This window comes from Dasypus novemcinctus, chromosome 1 (genome assembly GCF_030445035.2).
Source record: "Dasypus novemcinctus isolate mDasNov1 chromosome 1, mDasNov1.1.hap2, whole genome shotgun sequence".
Lineage (NCBI taxonomy): Eukaryota > Metazoa > Chordata > Mammalia > Cingulata > Dasypodidae > Dasypus > Dasypus novemcinctus.
Window position 1 is genome coordinate 166,444,187 of NC_080673.1, and position 14,474 is coordinate 166,458,660.

The following is a 14,474-nucleotide window of genomic DNA, read 5'->3' on the forward strand; positions in this document are numbered from 1 at the left end:
TTTCCCTCCTGAAACTGTTAAAATTTATTTGGAAGGCTTACAGTTATGTATACCATGACTTCTTTAACCTTTTCTAGTGGTGATCTATTATTTAGAACTCTGTATTAATCTCCATTTCTGTTGAACCCAATTTTTTTTTTCCCTCCCATCCTGCTGTTTTTGCTGTCCGTGTCCATTTGCTTTGTGATCTTCTCTATCTATTTCTCTTTTTGTCTCTCTTCTCATCTTTCTCCTCTAGGATTCACTGGGATTCAATCCTGGGGACCTCTGATGTGGAAAGAGGTTCCCTGTCAATTGTGCCTTCTCAGTTCCTGGTCTCTGCTGTGCTTACCTTGACTCTCCCCTTCATCTCTCTTTTTGTTGCATAATCATCTTGCTGCTTGACTCACTTACGTGGGCATCTGACTTGTCACGTGGGCACTCAGCTCACCGTGCAGGCACTGGCTAATCATGCGGGCCTCATGTGGGTGCTTGGGTCGCCACGCAAGCACTCGACTCACCGTGAAGGCACTCAGCTCACCGCTTGAGCACTTGGCTCACCACATGGGCACTCGGCTCCCTGCGAGGGTACCCACATGGGCACTCAGCTTGCTATGCAGGCACTGGCTTACTGTGCAGGCACACTTTCTCTTGTTTTTTACCAGGAGGCCCCAGAGATAGAACCCAGGTCCTCTTATATGGTAGGCAGAGACTTTCTATCACTTGAGCCGCATCCGCTTCCCCCCCAGTTTTACTAGTAGTTATAAGATTGTAATTTAACAAAATTAGTCTCTAAGGGTAAAAGCTTACAAGCTCATTTGATGGGGTTATTTATTTATGAAGGAAGACATGCTGAGGTTCCAAATGAATTCTCATTCTGTCCTATTCTTCCTAATTTGAATTAAGACCAAACTGACTTATTACAAACATAGACACACTCAACTTTCATGTTGAATTTGGTACTTCCTATACTTGTTTTTTAAGATTGCTTTGTTCACCCTCATCCCCCCCATTGTCTGTTCTCTGTGTCCATTTGCTGTGCGTCCTTTTGTGTCTGCTTGTCTTCTCTTTTAGGTGGCACTGGGAACTGATCCTGGGGACTTCTGGAATGGAAGAGAGGTACTTGATCTCTTGTGCCACCTCAGCTCCCTGGTCTCCTAAGTCTCTTATTGTTGTGTCATTTTGCTGCACCAGCTCTCCGCTCAGGCCAGCTTGCCTGTGGGCTAGCATTCCATATGGCCAGCTCGCTGTGCAGACAAGCACTCCACGTGGGCCAGCTTGTCTTCACCAGGAGGCCCCAGAAATTGAACCCTGGACCTCCCATATGTTAGATGGGACCTCCCATGTGTTAGACGGGAGCTCAGTCTCTTGAGCCAAATCCGCTTTCTTCTTACATTTTCACCAGTGAGTTTTGCTTTTTCTGGAATAGAAGGGTCAGTAAACATTGATCTGTTTTGCATTTTCAGTAGTGTGTAGCCTTCCAAAACTGAATCATTCTTATTTACATTTGTGATGTGCTTCCTTGGGACTTGTGAATCATCAAAGATGAAATGTTTATGTGGCTTTATTACTTACCATTTCACTTTCACTCTTAGCAGACTAACAATGCTTGAAATATATGATGGTAATTAAACAGAATATTTCAAATAGTAAATTGTCTAATTCTCCAGTAAGGGATATAACTGTTCTTCTCTGGTTGTTCTCAAGATTTTCTTTTGATTTGATTGTGATATCGCTTATATATTTTTCCTTTTATTTATTCTGCTTGGGAATCTGAGTTTCTCAGATCTCTGGTTAGTCACCTTTCATTATTTTGAGAAAATTCTTGGCCATTATTTCTTCAAATGTTTTTCAGCATTCTTTGTCTTCTACAGTGCCTCCAGTCTGTTTGATATTGTTAGTTTGATTTAGTTTCCATTTCTCTGCTGAAGTTCTTCATTGCGAATGCATGTTTGTCCACCTTTTCTACTATAACTTGAACATATTAATCATAGTTATTTTTAAATCCCTGTCTGATAGCTTAGTATCTGGGCCATCTCTGGGTCTTGTTCTGTTGACCTGTTTATCTCTGGACAATGGGCTGGTTCTTTTTTGTTTGCTTTTTAAATTGAATGCTTGAATGTGCGACATTGTGTTTAAAAGACAGCAGAGTGAAATAAATAATATTCCTAGGAAAAAACCATACTTATTTTGTTAGGCTGTTAGTGTGGGAAATTGAATCAGTTTCTAGTCTGTAGTTAGGTTGGCTTTAGTTTTATTGCTTGTATGGTTACTTTCAGTCAGGGATTCCTAACCTTTTTTGTTCCATGGACCCCTTTGCCAGTCAGGTGAAAACCATAGACCCTTACTAAGTCCACACTTTACTGTGTGTTATTTATAAATAAATCACACCTGCACCAACAAATCCCTACAAGAATAATGTGTTTTTTTGTTTGTTTGTTTGTTTTTTTGTATTTCAGTTCAAGCTTACAGACCCCTTGTTAAAAATCCCTGTTTTAAGTGCACAGCAGACTTCAGATTCCTCCTGTGATAGATTGCCCCTACCCGTGCCTTAGTGTGAGGCCTGGAGTGTATGAATTCTGTCCCATCTCAGCTTTCAGCAGGCAGTGCATGGGGTGGGGATTGGTTGGGTGTCTGGTCTTTCTCCTTAGAAGTATACTGCTGCTGCTTAGTGCTGAAAGCGAGGAGTGTGGTGGGTACAGGAGTTATTTCTCCTTTCTTTTAGTTATATTCTTGCGTTAGGACCTGTGTACCTTAGCCTGAGGGGTGGGGCTTTCTTGGCTTTTCTGCCCCTCCCCCAGCAGTAAACAATATCTGCCTACTGGTCAGTGCAGTGCCACAGTGTAAGCTAATTTTTTTGCCACTTCCCCAGTGGGAGCAGGCTTCTACCTTATGTCATTGCATTATCTTGGGCAGGAAGAAGTTTCCTGACTCTGTCCCAGCAATAAACTACTTTTGCCATGTGTTAGATCAGGGTTTGGTCTAGGCCACGAATGGGTTTCTTTTTTTTTTTTTTTTTTTTTTAAGAGTTATTTATTTATTTAATTCCCCCCCCCCCACTCCCCTGGTTGTCTGTTCTCTGTGTCTATTTGCTGCGTCTTGTTTCTTTGTCCGCTTCTGTTGTCATCAGCTTCTGTTGTCGGCAGCGGCATGGGAAGTGTGGGCGGCGCCATTCCTGGGCAGACTGCACTTTCTTTCGTGCTGGGCAGCGCTCCTTATGGGGCGCATTCCCTGCGTGTGGGGCTCCCCTACCCGGGGGACACCCCTGCGTGGCACGGCACTCCTTGCACGCATCAGCACTGTGCATGGGTCAGCTCCACACGGATCAAGGAGGCCCAGGGTTTGAACTGCAGACCTCCCATGTGGTAGACGGACGCCCTAACCCACTGGGCCAAGTCCATTTCCCACGAATGGGTTTCTTGCTTTCTTAAAAAGTATGTTTTGTGACTCTCCTCCAGTAGCAGCCATCATCACCCTATATTCATGCAGGTCCTGAAGCATGGGTGGACTTTTCCAGGTACTCTTGGTTTAACCTCAATCTAGGCAGATGATGCAGGTGTGTATCACCAAAATGAGGCTCTCAGTTCTCCTGCTTTGCCCCAAGTCATGCCTTTGAGCTCCACTTGGAGGTCCTTAAAAAAGGTTGTGAGTGGGTACAGACTCCTTTTGTCTAGAGATCCAAGGATTCTAAACTGCCCTTTTATTTATTTTTTTATTATTTTTTTAAAACATGGAACACTTCACGAATTTCCGTGTCATCCCTGTGCAGAAGCCGTGCTAATCTTCTCTGTTTCATTCCAGTTTTTAGTATATGTGCTGCCAAAGCAAGCTCCCACTTTTGGCCTTTAAGAATTTGTTAAAATTTAAGTTATTTTTCTTTTAGCTTTATGGGAGATACTGTCTTTCCCTTACCTGCCAAAGAGGAAATAATTTATGTATCCCTTCTCAGTGACTTTGTTCATTTCACCTGGTTATCTTACATCCTCAGCTCTGGGCTCAAAAACCATTGTGAAATTTTAGATTATCTCTTTTTTTCTCATTACAGCAGTGGGAACCATATTCTTTTGTGGCTCTCTACATGTTAAGCAGAAGCTGGGCTTGTGGTTATTATTCTTAATTTTATTAAATCTGTATTTTACCAAGTTAAGATAAGAATTCCAGTAGACCAGAAATGTAGTTCATAGATAATTTGATGAATACTTAAAAATAATATTGAAATGTCCCTTAATTTAGAGAGGGAAAACATGCTTTACTATTTAAGAACAGTATATTGTTAATCTTGCCTAATTAAAAAAAATTAAATATGTAAAATTGAAATTACACAAGCAAGAGTTCTTAACCTATTATGTGTCATTGATGTCCTTTGGTGTTCTGAAATCTATGGGCCCTTTTCAAAGTAAAATTTTATTTATGATGATCCTACATGAAAGTATACATAATATTAGGGTGCAGCTTGATGAATTTTCACAAACACATCCATGTTACACACCCAGCATCTTCTTTATTTTTTCCATTTTGACAGTGTCTGCCTTTAATATTATTTTTAAACAAATCAATTTTATGATACATATTAATGAAGCATACCATTCATCTGAATTGTACAATCAATGGTATTGATATAGTATCGCATTCATCACTTCAATCATCAGAGCATTTTCATTTTTTCAATAATAGTATAAAACAAAAAACAAGCAAGAAAATTCTTCACCCCTCAATCTCTATGCTTCCTCTGCTGTACATAGCTGTTAATCCTGGCTTTTCTTGCACATTTATTTATTTTTAAGCAGTTTTATTGAGATATGTTTACATACCATATGAGCTATCCAAAGTATATAATCATTGGCTTTTAGTATAATCACAATGTTGTGTATTCATCACCACAAGTTTAGAACGATTTGATTACTCTAGAAAGAAAACCCCACACCCCTTAGCAGTTACCTCTCAATCCCTCTATTCTTCCCCAACCCTGCATAACCATTAATTTATTTTCATCTGTATAAATTGATTTATATTTACATTTTCTATAAATGCAATCATATAATATGTAGTACTCTTTGATCTCTTTCACTTAGCATGATAGTTTTGTTTTTTTTTTTTTTGGTCTGATATTAACATCTTTTATTAACATAAGTTTGTTCAGTTTCAGAGAAAAACGGTCTTATATATGCATTATTACCTATATTAATATTTCACATGAGGTTTTATTATGTTATACAGTCCTGTGTTAATTTTTTAGCTCTCCTTTTAGTATTTTACATAACCTTTGACTTCCCCTTAAACCACTGTCCTACCCATGTAATAGTATTGCTAGTTACTTTTACTTTTCTATTCATTTCCAAAGATTAACACAATTTCCAAAGATTTACCAATTCTGCACAAATTAACCCTCAGCTTGACATTCTCTAACCTCATTGTATTTTCTGGTGACTAATATTCAAGTTTTCTTTCTTTATATATATATATCTTTTTAAATAATTTTTTTTTTATATTCAAGTTTTGAACTCCATGAGATCACTCAATATATTTAGTTCATAATAGATCAATAATACAATGTTTGTCTTTCTTTCTGGCTTGCTTCACCCAACATAAGGTCCTCCAGATTCATGCATATTTTCATATGCTTTACAACTTAATTTCTTCTTACAGCTGCATATATTCCATTGTATGTACGCTCCACTATTGCTTATCTATTCATTGGTTTATGGACACTTGCGTTTCCATCTTTTGGCTATGGACATTGGTGTGCAGATGTCTGTTTGAGTCGCTGCTCTCAGTTCTGGGTATTTACCCAGCTGTGGTATTGCCAGGTCATGTGACAAATCTATGTTCAACTTTCAGAACTGCCAAACTATCCTCCATGGTAGTTGTACCATTGTACATTCCCACCAACAGTGAATAAGTGTTCCTGTCTCTCCACATCCTTTCCAACACTTGTAGGTCTCTGTCTTAAAATAGTGGCCATTCTAATAGGTGTGAAATAATAACCTCGTTTTAGCATTGATTTGCATTTCCCTAATTACTAATGATGTTGAATATTTTTTCATGTGTTATTTTGTTATTTGTCTTTCTTCTTTGGACAAATGTTTATTCAAGTCTTTTTTTTTTTTTTAATTTATTTCTCTCCCCTTCCCCTCCAACCCCCCCCCATTGTCTGCTCTGTGTCCATTTTGCTGCGTGTTCTTCTTTGTCCGCTTCTGTTGTTGTCAGTGGCACAGGAATCTGTGTTTCTTTTTGTTTTCATCTTGTGTGTCAGCTCTCCGTATGTGCGGCACATTCCTGGGCAGGCTGAACTTTTTTTGCACTGGGCGGCTCTCCTTATGGAGCACACTCCTTGTGCGTGGGGCTCCCCTACGCGGGTACACCCCTGCGTGGCACTCCTTGCGCGCATCAGCACTGTGCATCAACCAGCTCCACACACAGGTCAAGGAGGCCCAGGGTTTGAACCGTGGACCTCCCATGTGGTAGATGGACGCCCTATCCACTGGGACAAGTCCGCTTCCCTATTCAAGTCTTTTGTCCATTTTTTAATCAGGTCATTTGTCTTTTGTTAAGTTGTAGCATCTCTTTATATATCATGGATATTAAATCCTTATTGGATGTGTGATTTCCAAATATTTTCTCCCATTGAATCAGTTGTCTTTTTATCCTTTGGACAAAATCCTTTGAGGTACAAAAGTGTTTAATTTTGTGGAGATCCCATTTATCTATTTTTTCTTTTGTTGCTTGTGCTTTGAGTGTAAGGTCCAAAAAAATCACCTTCCACATGATGCTTAAGATGTTTATCTACATTTTCTTCAAGTAGCTTTTATATTTAGCTCTTTGATCCATTTTGAGTTGATTCTTATATAGGGAGTGAGATGGGGTCCTCTTTCATCCTTTTGGTTTTGGATACCCAGTTCTCCCAGCACCATTTGTTGAAGAGACTCTTTTGTACTGTTTTTGTGGCTAACATAGGTTTGGTAGGTTTTTCAAAAATCATTGGCCATAGAGGTGAGGGTTTATTTTTGGACTCTCAATTCTATTCCATTGATTGATGTGTCTGTCCTTATGCCAGTACCATGCTGTTTGACCACTGTGGCTTTTTGTAATATGTTTCAAGGTTAGGCAATGAGATTTCTTACAACTCGCTCCTCTTTCTTAGAATGCTTCTGGCTATTCAGATGCATTTTCCCTTCCAACTAAATTTGTAATTGCCTTTTCTACTTCTTTGAAGTAGGCTGTTGGAATTTTGGTTGGTATTGCATTGAATCTGTAATTCATATGTGTAGGATTGACATCTTCACAAAATTTAGTCTTCCAATCCATGAACATGGGATGTCTTTCCATTTGTTTAGGTCTTCGATATCTTTTAGCATTGTTTTGTAGTTTTTCACATATAGGTCCTGTACTTCTTTAGTTAAATTGATCCCTAGGTATTTGAATCTTTTTGTTGCTTTTGTAAATGGAATTTTTCCCTTGGTTTCCTCCTCAGATTGTTTGTTACTAGTGTACAGAAACATTACTGATTTTTGTGTTGGTCTTGTATCCTGCCACTTTGCTGGCTCATTTATTAGCTCAATCAGCTTTGTTATAGACATTTCAGAATTTTCTAAATATAGGATCATGTCATTGGGAATAGTGATAGTTTTATTTCCTCTTTTCCTATTTGGTTGCCTTTTTTCCCTTCTCTGTTATTTTAGGTAGAACTTCTAGCACAATGTTGAATAGCAATGGTGAAGGTCGGCATCCTTGTCTGATACCCATTCTCAGAGGGAAAGCTTTCATCTTTCCCCACTGAGTTGATATTGGCTGTGGACTTTTCATATATGACCTTTATCATATTAAAGAATTTTCCTTCTGTTCTTGTCTTTTGATGTGTTTTAATCAAGAAAGAATGCTGAATTTTATCATATGCCTCTTCTGCTTTGATTGAGATGATTGTGTTTTTTCCTTTAATTTGTTAATGTGGTGTATTACATTAATTGATTTTCTTATGTTGATCCACCCTTGCTTACCAGGAATAAATCCCACTTAGTTGTGTTATATGTCTTGATATGCTGTTGGAGTCTATTTGCAAGTATTTTCTTGAGAAATTTTGCATCTTTGTTCGTTAAAGAGGTAGGTCTGTAATTTTATTTTCTTGTAGTATCTTTATCTGGCTTTGTTATTAGGGTAATGTTGGCTTCATAAAATGTGTTGAGGGAGTAACTTCTCCTCCTTTTCAAATTTTTTGGAAGAGTTTAAGAAGGATTGGTGTTAATTCTTCTTGAAATGCTTGGTAGAATTCAACTGTGAAGTCATTTGGTCCTGGACTTTTCTTTGTTGGGTGGTTTTTGAAAACTGATCCAATCTCTTTAAATGTGATTAGTTTCTTAAGCTCTTGTATTTCTTTTAGTGTCAGTGTATGTTGTTTGTGCAGTTCTAGGAATTTTTCCATTTCGTCTAGGTTGTATAGTTTGTTGGTATACCATTTCTCAAAATATCCTCTTAAGGTATTTATTTCTGTGGTTCAGACATAACTTCCTCCTTTTGTTTCTGATTTTTTAAATTTGCAACTTCTCTCTCTCTCTTTTTTTTTTTTTGTTACTCTAGCTAAGGGTTTGTCAATTTTACTGATCCTCAATTTTTTGCTAATGTCTAGGCATCTGATTATGATGGTGAATTTACTCAGATGCTGTTTCTCTCTCGTTATTGGCAGGAGGCTGTGTGTTACTGCCATTCTTTGATTCTTGGTTCAGCCAATTCTGGTTCTTTAGGAGTGTCCCTGTTAGTTGCTTAGATCTGGGCCATGTACTCAGTAATGGGTTGTAGACTCGCTTCAAAGATACTTGGGGAGGAAGGCTATAAACGTCAGAAAAAGCCTTCTCTTAATTGTTTTTTTTTTTTTTAAAGATTTAGATTTATTTTATTCCCCCTCCTCCCCCCCCCCCCCCCCCCCCCCCCCGTTGTCTGTTGTCAGCGGCACGGGAATCTGTCTCTTTTTGTTACATCATCTTGCTGCGTCAGCTCTCTGTGTGTGTGGCGCCATTCCTGGGCAGGCTGAAATTTCTTTCGCACTGGGCGGCTCTCCTTACGGGGTGCACTCCTTGTGTGTGGGGTCCCCCTACGCGGGGGACACCCCTGCGTGGCACAGCATACCTTGCATACATCAGCACTGCGCATGGGCCAGCTGCACATGTGTCAAGGAGGCCCGGGGTTTGAACTGTGGACCTCCCATGTGGTAGGTAGACGCCTTATCCACTGGGCCAAGTCCACTTCCCTCTTAATTGATTTTTCGTTTCCTCTCATGCATTTCCTTGGTCTCCCAGAAGATGGCACTCTGGCAGCTGTCATTATCAAAGCCTGGTGGGAGTGTGTTTGCAGCACTGTTAAAGAGGCTCGCCTGGAAGCTATTTGGAGCCTCACAAGTCACATTTTCTCTGAGGCTGTTTTCCAAACTTTGCTGGTAGCCCCCTTCTTTTTCGAGGGTAGGAAATAATTTTACTCTCCTCTGGGTCCTCAACAACCAGTTCCATTCAGTAGAGATGGGGATTGAGAGGGTCGAATCTCTGTAAGTCTCTCTTTAAGTCCTGCATAGGCTCCCAGGGCAAACAATGGCGAAGTCTCTTAATGCCTGGAAGGTCTCATGGGACAGTAGCAGACCAAATTTGTTGGCTTAAAGCTCAATCAGCTTTAGGCTGTGTCACTCTCTCTCCTGTTTCCTTGGGAGATGGATACCTGTGGTTCCCTCTGTTCATAGCTGCTGAGGCTGGAGAATTTGAAATTGTCTGCTTGTGGGTTTGGTGAAGGGTGCTAATGGCTGCAGCTGCATCTTCTGTACATGGTATTTGCTTTGAGATTTTTTTTTTTCCTGTACCACCCTCTCTTCTGTATGATGTCCTACCTTCCCCTGGTGTCCTAAACCTTGGAACATTTTTTTCCAGGTTGATTTTGATTATTCTCTAGCTATTTTGCTGGGAGAGAAGAGAGAGTTTTGTGTCTTTCTAATTCAGAAACTTCTAGGAAGTCTGTATCATCATATTCTTAGTAACACTTTGTAAAAGACGAACATTCTTTATTTATATTATTAACTACAGTCTTTATCCACCTCAGAAATCACTATGTTATACAGACCCTAGATTATTCTCTATCTTCATTTCAATTGACAGTTGACTTACCATTATTCTATACATATTAAGGGCTAATTACCTTTTTGTATACAATTTGTAGTCCTCTTCAGCTTTTCTCTAGCCTTTTTTTGTAGCAGTCAGGTTCTTCTTGGTGGTAGCAACCCAGTGCTGCTTATTTGCCACTGTCTGTTCTTCTCTACCACCCCCTTTTCATGCTGACCCTAGAGAATTTCCTTGTCCTTAACTGCTGCTTTTCTTCAGGCTGGTACCATAATTAATTCCATCTGTCTTTCTTCATATTTATATACACACACAATTTTCTGCTTAAACCTCATTTGTCCTTTCCCTATTTCTTCTAACTCTTAAGATCATTAATCTTGGGAAAAGATCCCTGCTTTTCATGTAATTTCATTTATTTTATTTTTAATTTTAAACTTTTTTTAAAATACTCTCAAACTCACAGGAACATTACAAAAATAATGGAAACCCCTTACAGAGAACTCCAGGGTTCCATTCTGCCCCAGGTATCCAGGTACACTAATTTTAAGTTTGCCACATTTGCTGCGTTAGTCTTTCTACCCATCAATCTTTCAGACCATCTTCGTATTTCTATCTATTCGTTTTCTGAACATTTGAGTGTATGTTGAGTGTATTTGAGTACTTCATACTCCATGACCACTTAAAACTGCTGTGTACATTTCATAAGAGCAAAGACCTTCATTTATGGCTACACAATAAGTACAGTTATCAAATTCAAGACATTTAACATTGATATAAGCTTACTCTCTGTAGCAGTTTGATATGGTTATGAATTCCAAAAATAGATATTGGATTATGTTTGTAACCTGGTCTGTACCTGGGTGTGATTGAGTTATGATTTGGGCTTTGATTGGACCACATCGTTAGGGCATTGAGTCTCCAACCCTTGGTGTGATAAAGTCATAGCAAAGGACAGAGTTGGAGGGCTTTTGATGTTGGAGTTTGATGCTGAGACTGGAGCCCCAGAGAGAAAGAGAGAGCCATTCGCCTGGTAGTCTACAGCTGACCTTGTGGAGAGAGGCAAAGCCTAGAGAGCCTCATAGTCTACAGCTGACCTTGTGGGGAAAACAGAGGAGCTAAGCCCAAAGGAACCCAGGAAGCCTGAGCCCTTGCAGACCTTGGCAGCCGTCTTGCTCCAATACAGGAAAATAGACTTTGGTGAAGGAAATAACTTATGCTTTATGGCCTGGTACCTGTAAGCTCCTACCCCAAATACCCTCTATAAAAACCAACCAATTTCTGGTATTTTGCATCAGCACCTCTTTGGCTGACTAATATACTGTCTATATTCCAATTTTTTCATGTCTCAGTAATGTCCTTTTTTGTCTTTTCTCTCCCAAGATTGTGTATTGCCTTTGTCATTGTCTTGTTGTTTGTTTTTCAAATTGCAGGAACATAAATACAACACAAACTTTCCCATCTCAACTACTCCCAACCCTTCGATTCATTGGGATTCATCACACTGTGTGATTACCACCTGCCGTTACTAGAACTTTTCTCATTTCCCTCAGTAGAACCCCCACACCCACTTTGACTCTCATTTCCCCTGCTCTCTTCCCCTGGCATCCTGTACTCTAATTTTTGTCTCTATAACCTTGCTTATTTTTAACTTGCTAAGTCTTTAAGAATTTCATTTGTGTTTATGCAACTTAACTTCAATAGTATGCACAGATTATTTTCCTCTCCTCCTCTGTCCCCCTACCTTTATGTAGTTCTTGCCACAAATTACATGCTTACACATGATAAGTCCAAAGTTACTGATTTATCATTATATTTTATGCATTTGCCTTTTTAGATTGTGTAGGAAGTAAAAAGTAGAGTTAAAAACCAAAAGTGAATTTATTTACTCCTGTTGTGTGCTTACTGGAAATCTTTATTTCCTCATGCGACTTCCATCTATTGTCTCGTGTCCTGACCTTTCAACCTGCAGACTCTCTGTCAGTATCTCTAGTAAGTCTGGTCTAGTGGTGACAGAGTCCCTTAGCTTTTGTTGTCTGTGAATATCTTAATCCCTCCTTCATTTTTGAAAAAATTTTTTGCCAGATACAGAATTCTTGGTTGGCAGTTTTACTTTCAGCACTTGAAGTATGTCATCCCTCTCTCCATGGTATCTGATGAGAAATCAACTCTATTGTTATTGAGACTCCCCTGTATGTGACATTTTGCTCCTCTCAGTGTTCTCAGAGTTTTTTCTTTATCTTTGGCATTTGACAGTTATGTTGCAGAGTGGATTTTTTGCATTTATCCTTTTGGAGTTCTTTCGAGACTTTTAGTTGTGTATATTCATGTTTTAGTTAAATTTTGGGAGTTTTCTGCCATTATTTGAATATTCTCTCTGCCCCTTTCTTGTCTTTCTGAGGCTCTCACAATGCATATATTCATTGTATATTCAGGCTCTGTTCATTTCTCTTCATTCTTTCTGGTCATTAGTCCAATGATTTCAATTGTCTTATCTTCAATTCACTGATTCTTGTAAGCTCCAATAGGCTGATGAACCTCTCTAGGGAATTTAAATTTTGTTACTGTGGTCTTTAGCTCTATTTGGTTCCTTTTCATAATTTCTTTCTATTGATATTCTCTTTGTGCTCATCTATCATATTCCTGATTTCCTTTTTTTTAAAATAACGATTTTTAAAATTAAAATTAATAACCATATAGAATGTTACATTTAAAAAACATAAGAAGGGAAGCGGACTTGGCCCAGTGGTGAGGGTGTCCGTCTACCACATGGGAGGTCTGTGGTTCAAACCCCGGGCCTCCTTGACCCATGTGGAGCTGGTCCATGCGCAGTGCTGATGCGCGCAAGGAGTGCCGCGCCACGCAGGGGTGTCCCCGTGTAGGGGAACCCCACGCGCAAGGAGTGCGCCCCGTAAGGAGAGCCGCCTAGCGTGACAAAGTGCAGCCTTCCCAGGAATGGCCACACACACGGAGAGCTGACACAGCAAGATGACGCAACAAAAAGAAACACAGATTCCCATGCCGCTGACAACAACAGAAGCAAACAAAGAACACGCAGCAAATAGACACAGAGAACAGACAACTGGGGTTGGGGGGGGGGGGGAGAGAAATAAATAAATAAATAAATCTTTTTTAAAAAAAAAAACATAAGAAGTCCCCATATAACCCACTCCAACCCCCCACCTCCATCATTTTTGTAAATTGTATTTTTTTGAAGATACATACATCACAAAAAAGGTTACATTATAAAAAACATAAGAGGTTCCTATATACCCCCCATTCCCCCACACCTCCCACACCAACAACCTCCCCCATCATTGTGGCACACCCACTGCACTCAGAGAACACATTTTGGAGCACTGCTGCACCACATGGATAATAGTTTACCCTGTAGTTCACACTCTCCCCCAGTACATTCAGTGGGTTATGGCAGGATATATAATGTCCAGCATTTGACAACTGCAGTATCATTTAGGACAACGCCGCATCCCCAAAATGCCCCCTCATCACATTTTTCTTCCTACTCCCTGCCCTCAGCAACTACTGTGGCCACTTTCTCCCTGTCAATGATCCAATCTCTTCTATTAGTAGTCACAGTAGTTTTTTTTTTAAGACTTATTTTTTTTTATTTATTTCTCTCCCTTTCCCCCCTCCCCCAGTTGTCTGCTCTCTCTGTTCATTCACTGTGTGTTCTTCTGTGTATTCTTGTCAGAGACACTGGGAAACTGCATCTCTTTTTGTTGCATCATCTTCCCGCATCAGTTCTCCATGTGTGCGGTGCCACTCCTAGGCAGGCTGCACTTTTTTTTTTGCACAGGGCAGCTCTCCTTATGGAGCACACTCCTTGCACGTGGGGCTCCCCTACATGGGGACACCCTGGTGTGGCAGGGCACTCCTTGTGCGCATCAGGGCTGCACATGGGCCAGCTTACCACACAGGTCAGGAGGCCCTGGGTTTGAACCCTGGACCTTCATATGGTAGGCAGATGCTCTTGAGCCAAATCCACTTTCTCACAATAGTTTTATAGTAGAATATCAGTAAGTCTACTCTAATCCTTATTTTATTCCTCCATTCTGTGGGCCCTGGGATGGTGATATCCACTTCACCTCTATATTGAGAGGGGGCTTAGATTGTACATGGATGATGGATACAGTTCTCCTTGCAGTTGTATCCTTTGGTTCTTTATTCATGTTTTCTTTTAGCTCTTTGAGCATATTTAGGACCATTTTTTAAGAGTCTTTGTCTGGTATGTCCCAGATCTGGTACTCACTGATGGCTTATTTATTTATTTTTATTCAAACTCTATTTCAAATTCAGAAAATAAATAATGGGCAAAAGTCAGCTCAACAAGTTATGGAAGCATTACTCCTAAAATGTTCTGTCCAGGTACTTTTATCTCATCTAATTCCA

The 14,474-nt window shown here is 39.8% G+C and overlaps 1 protein-coding gene and 1 non-coding gene across 9 annotated transcripts in view; one reads left to right on the forward strand and one right to left on the reverse strand.

The window, feature by feature from the left end:
- The window catches only part of PDS5A (PDS5 cohesin associated factor A), a 159,037-nt gene that overhangs the window by 14,358 nt on the left and 130,205 nt on the right, over positions 1-14,474 (forward strand). The gene's annotated exons all lie outside the window — the stretch shown is intronic.
- LOC111759692 (U6 spliceosomal RNA) lies at positions 3,704-3,807 on the reverse strand. The gene has a single exon (XR_002793593.2). It is a non-coding gene; the product is annotated as a U6 spliceosomal RNA (small nuclear RNA).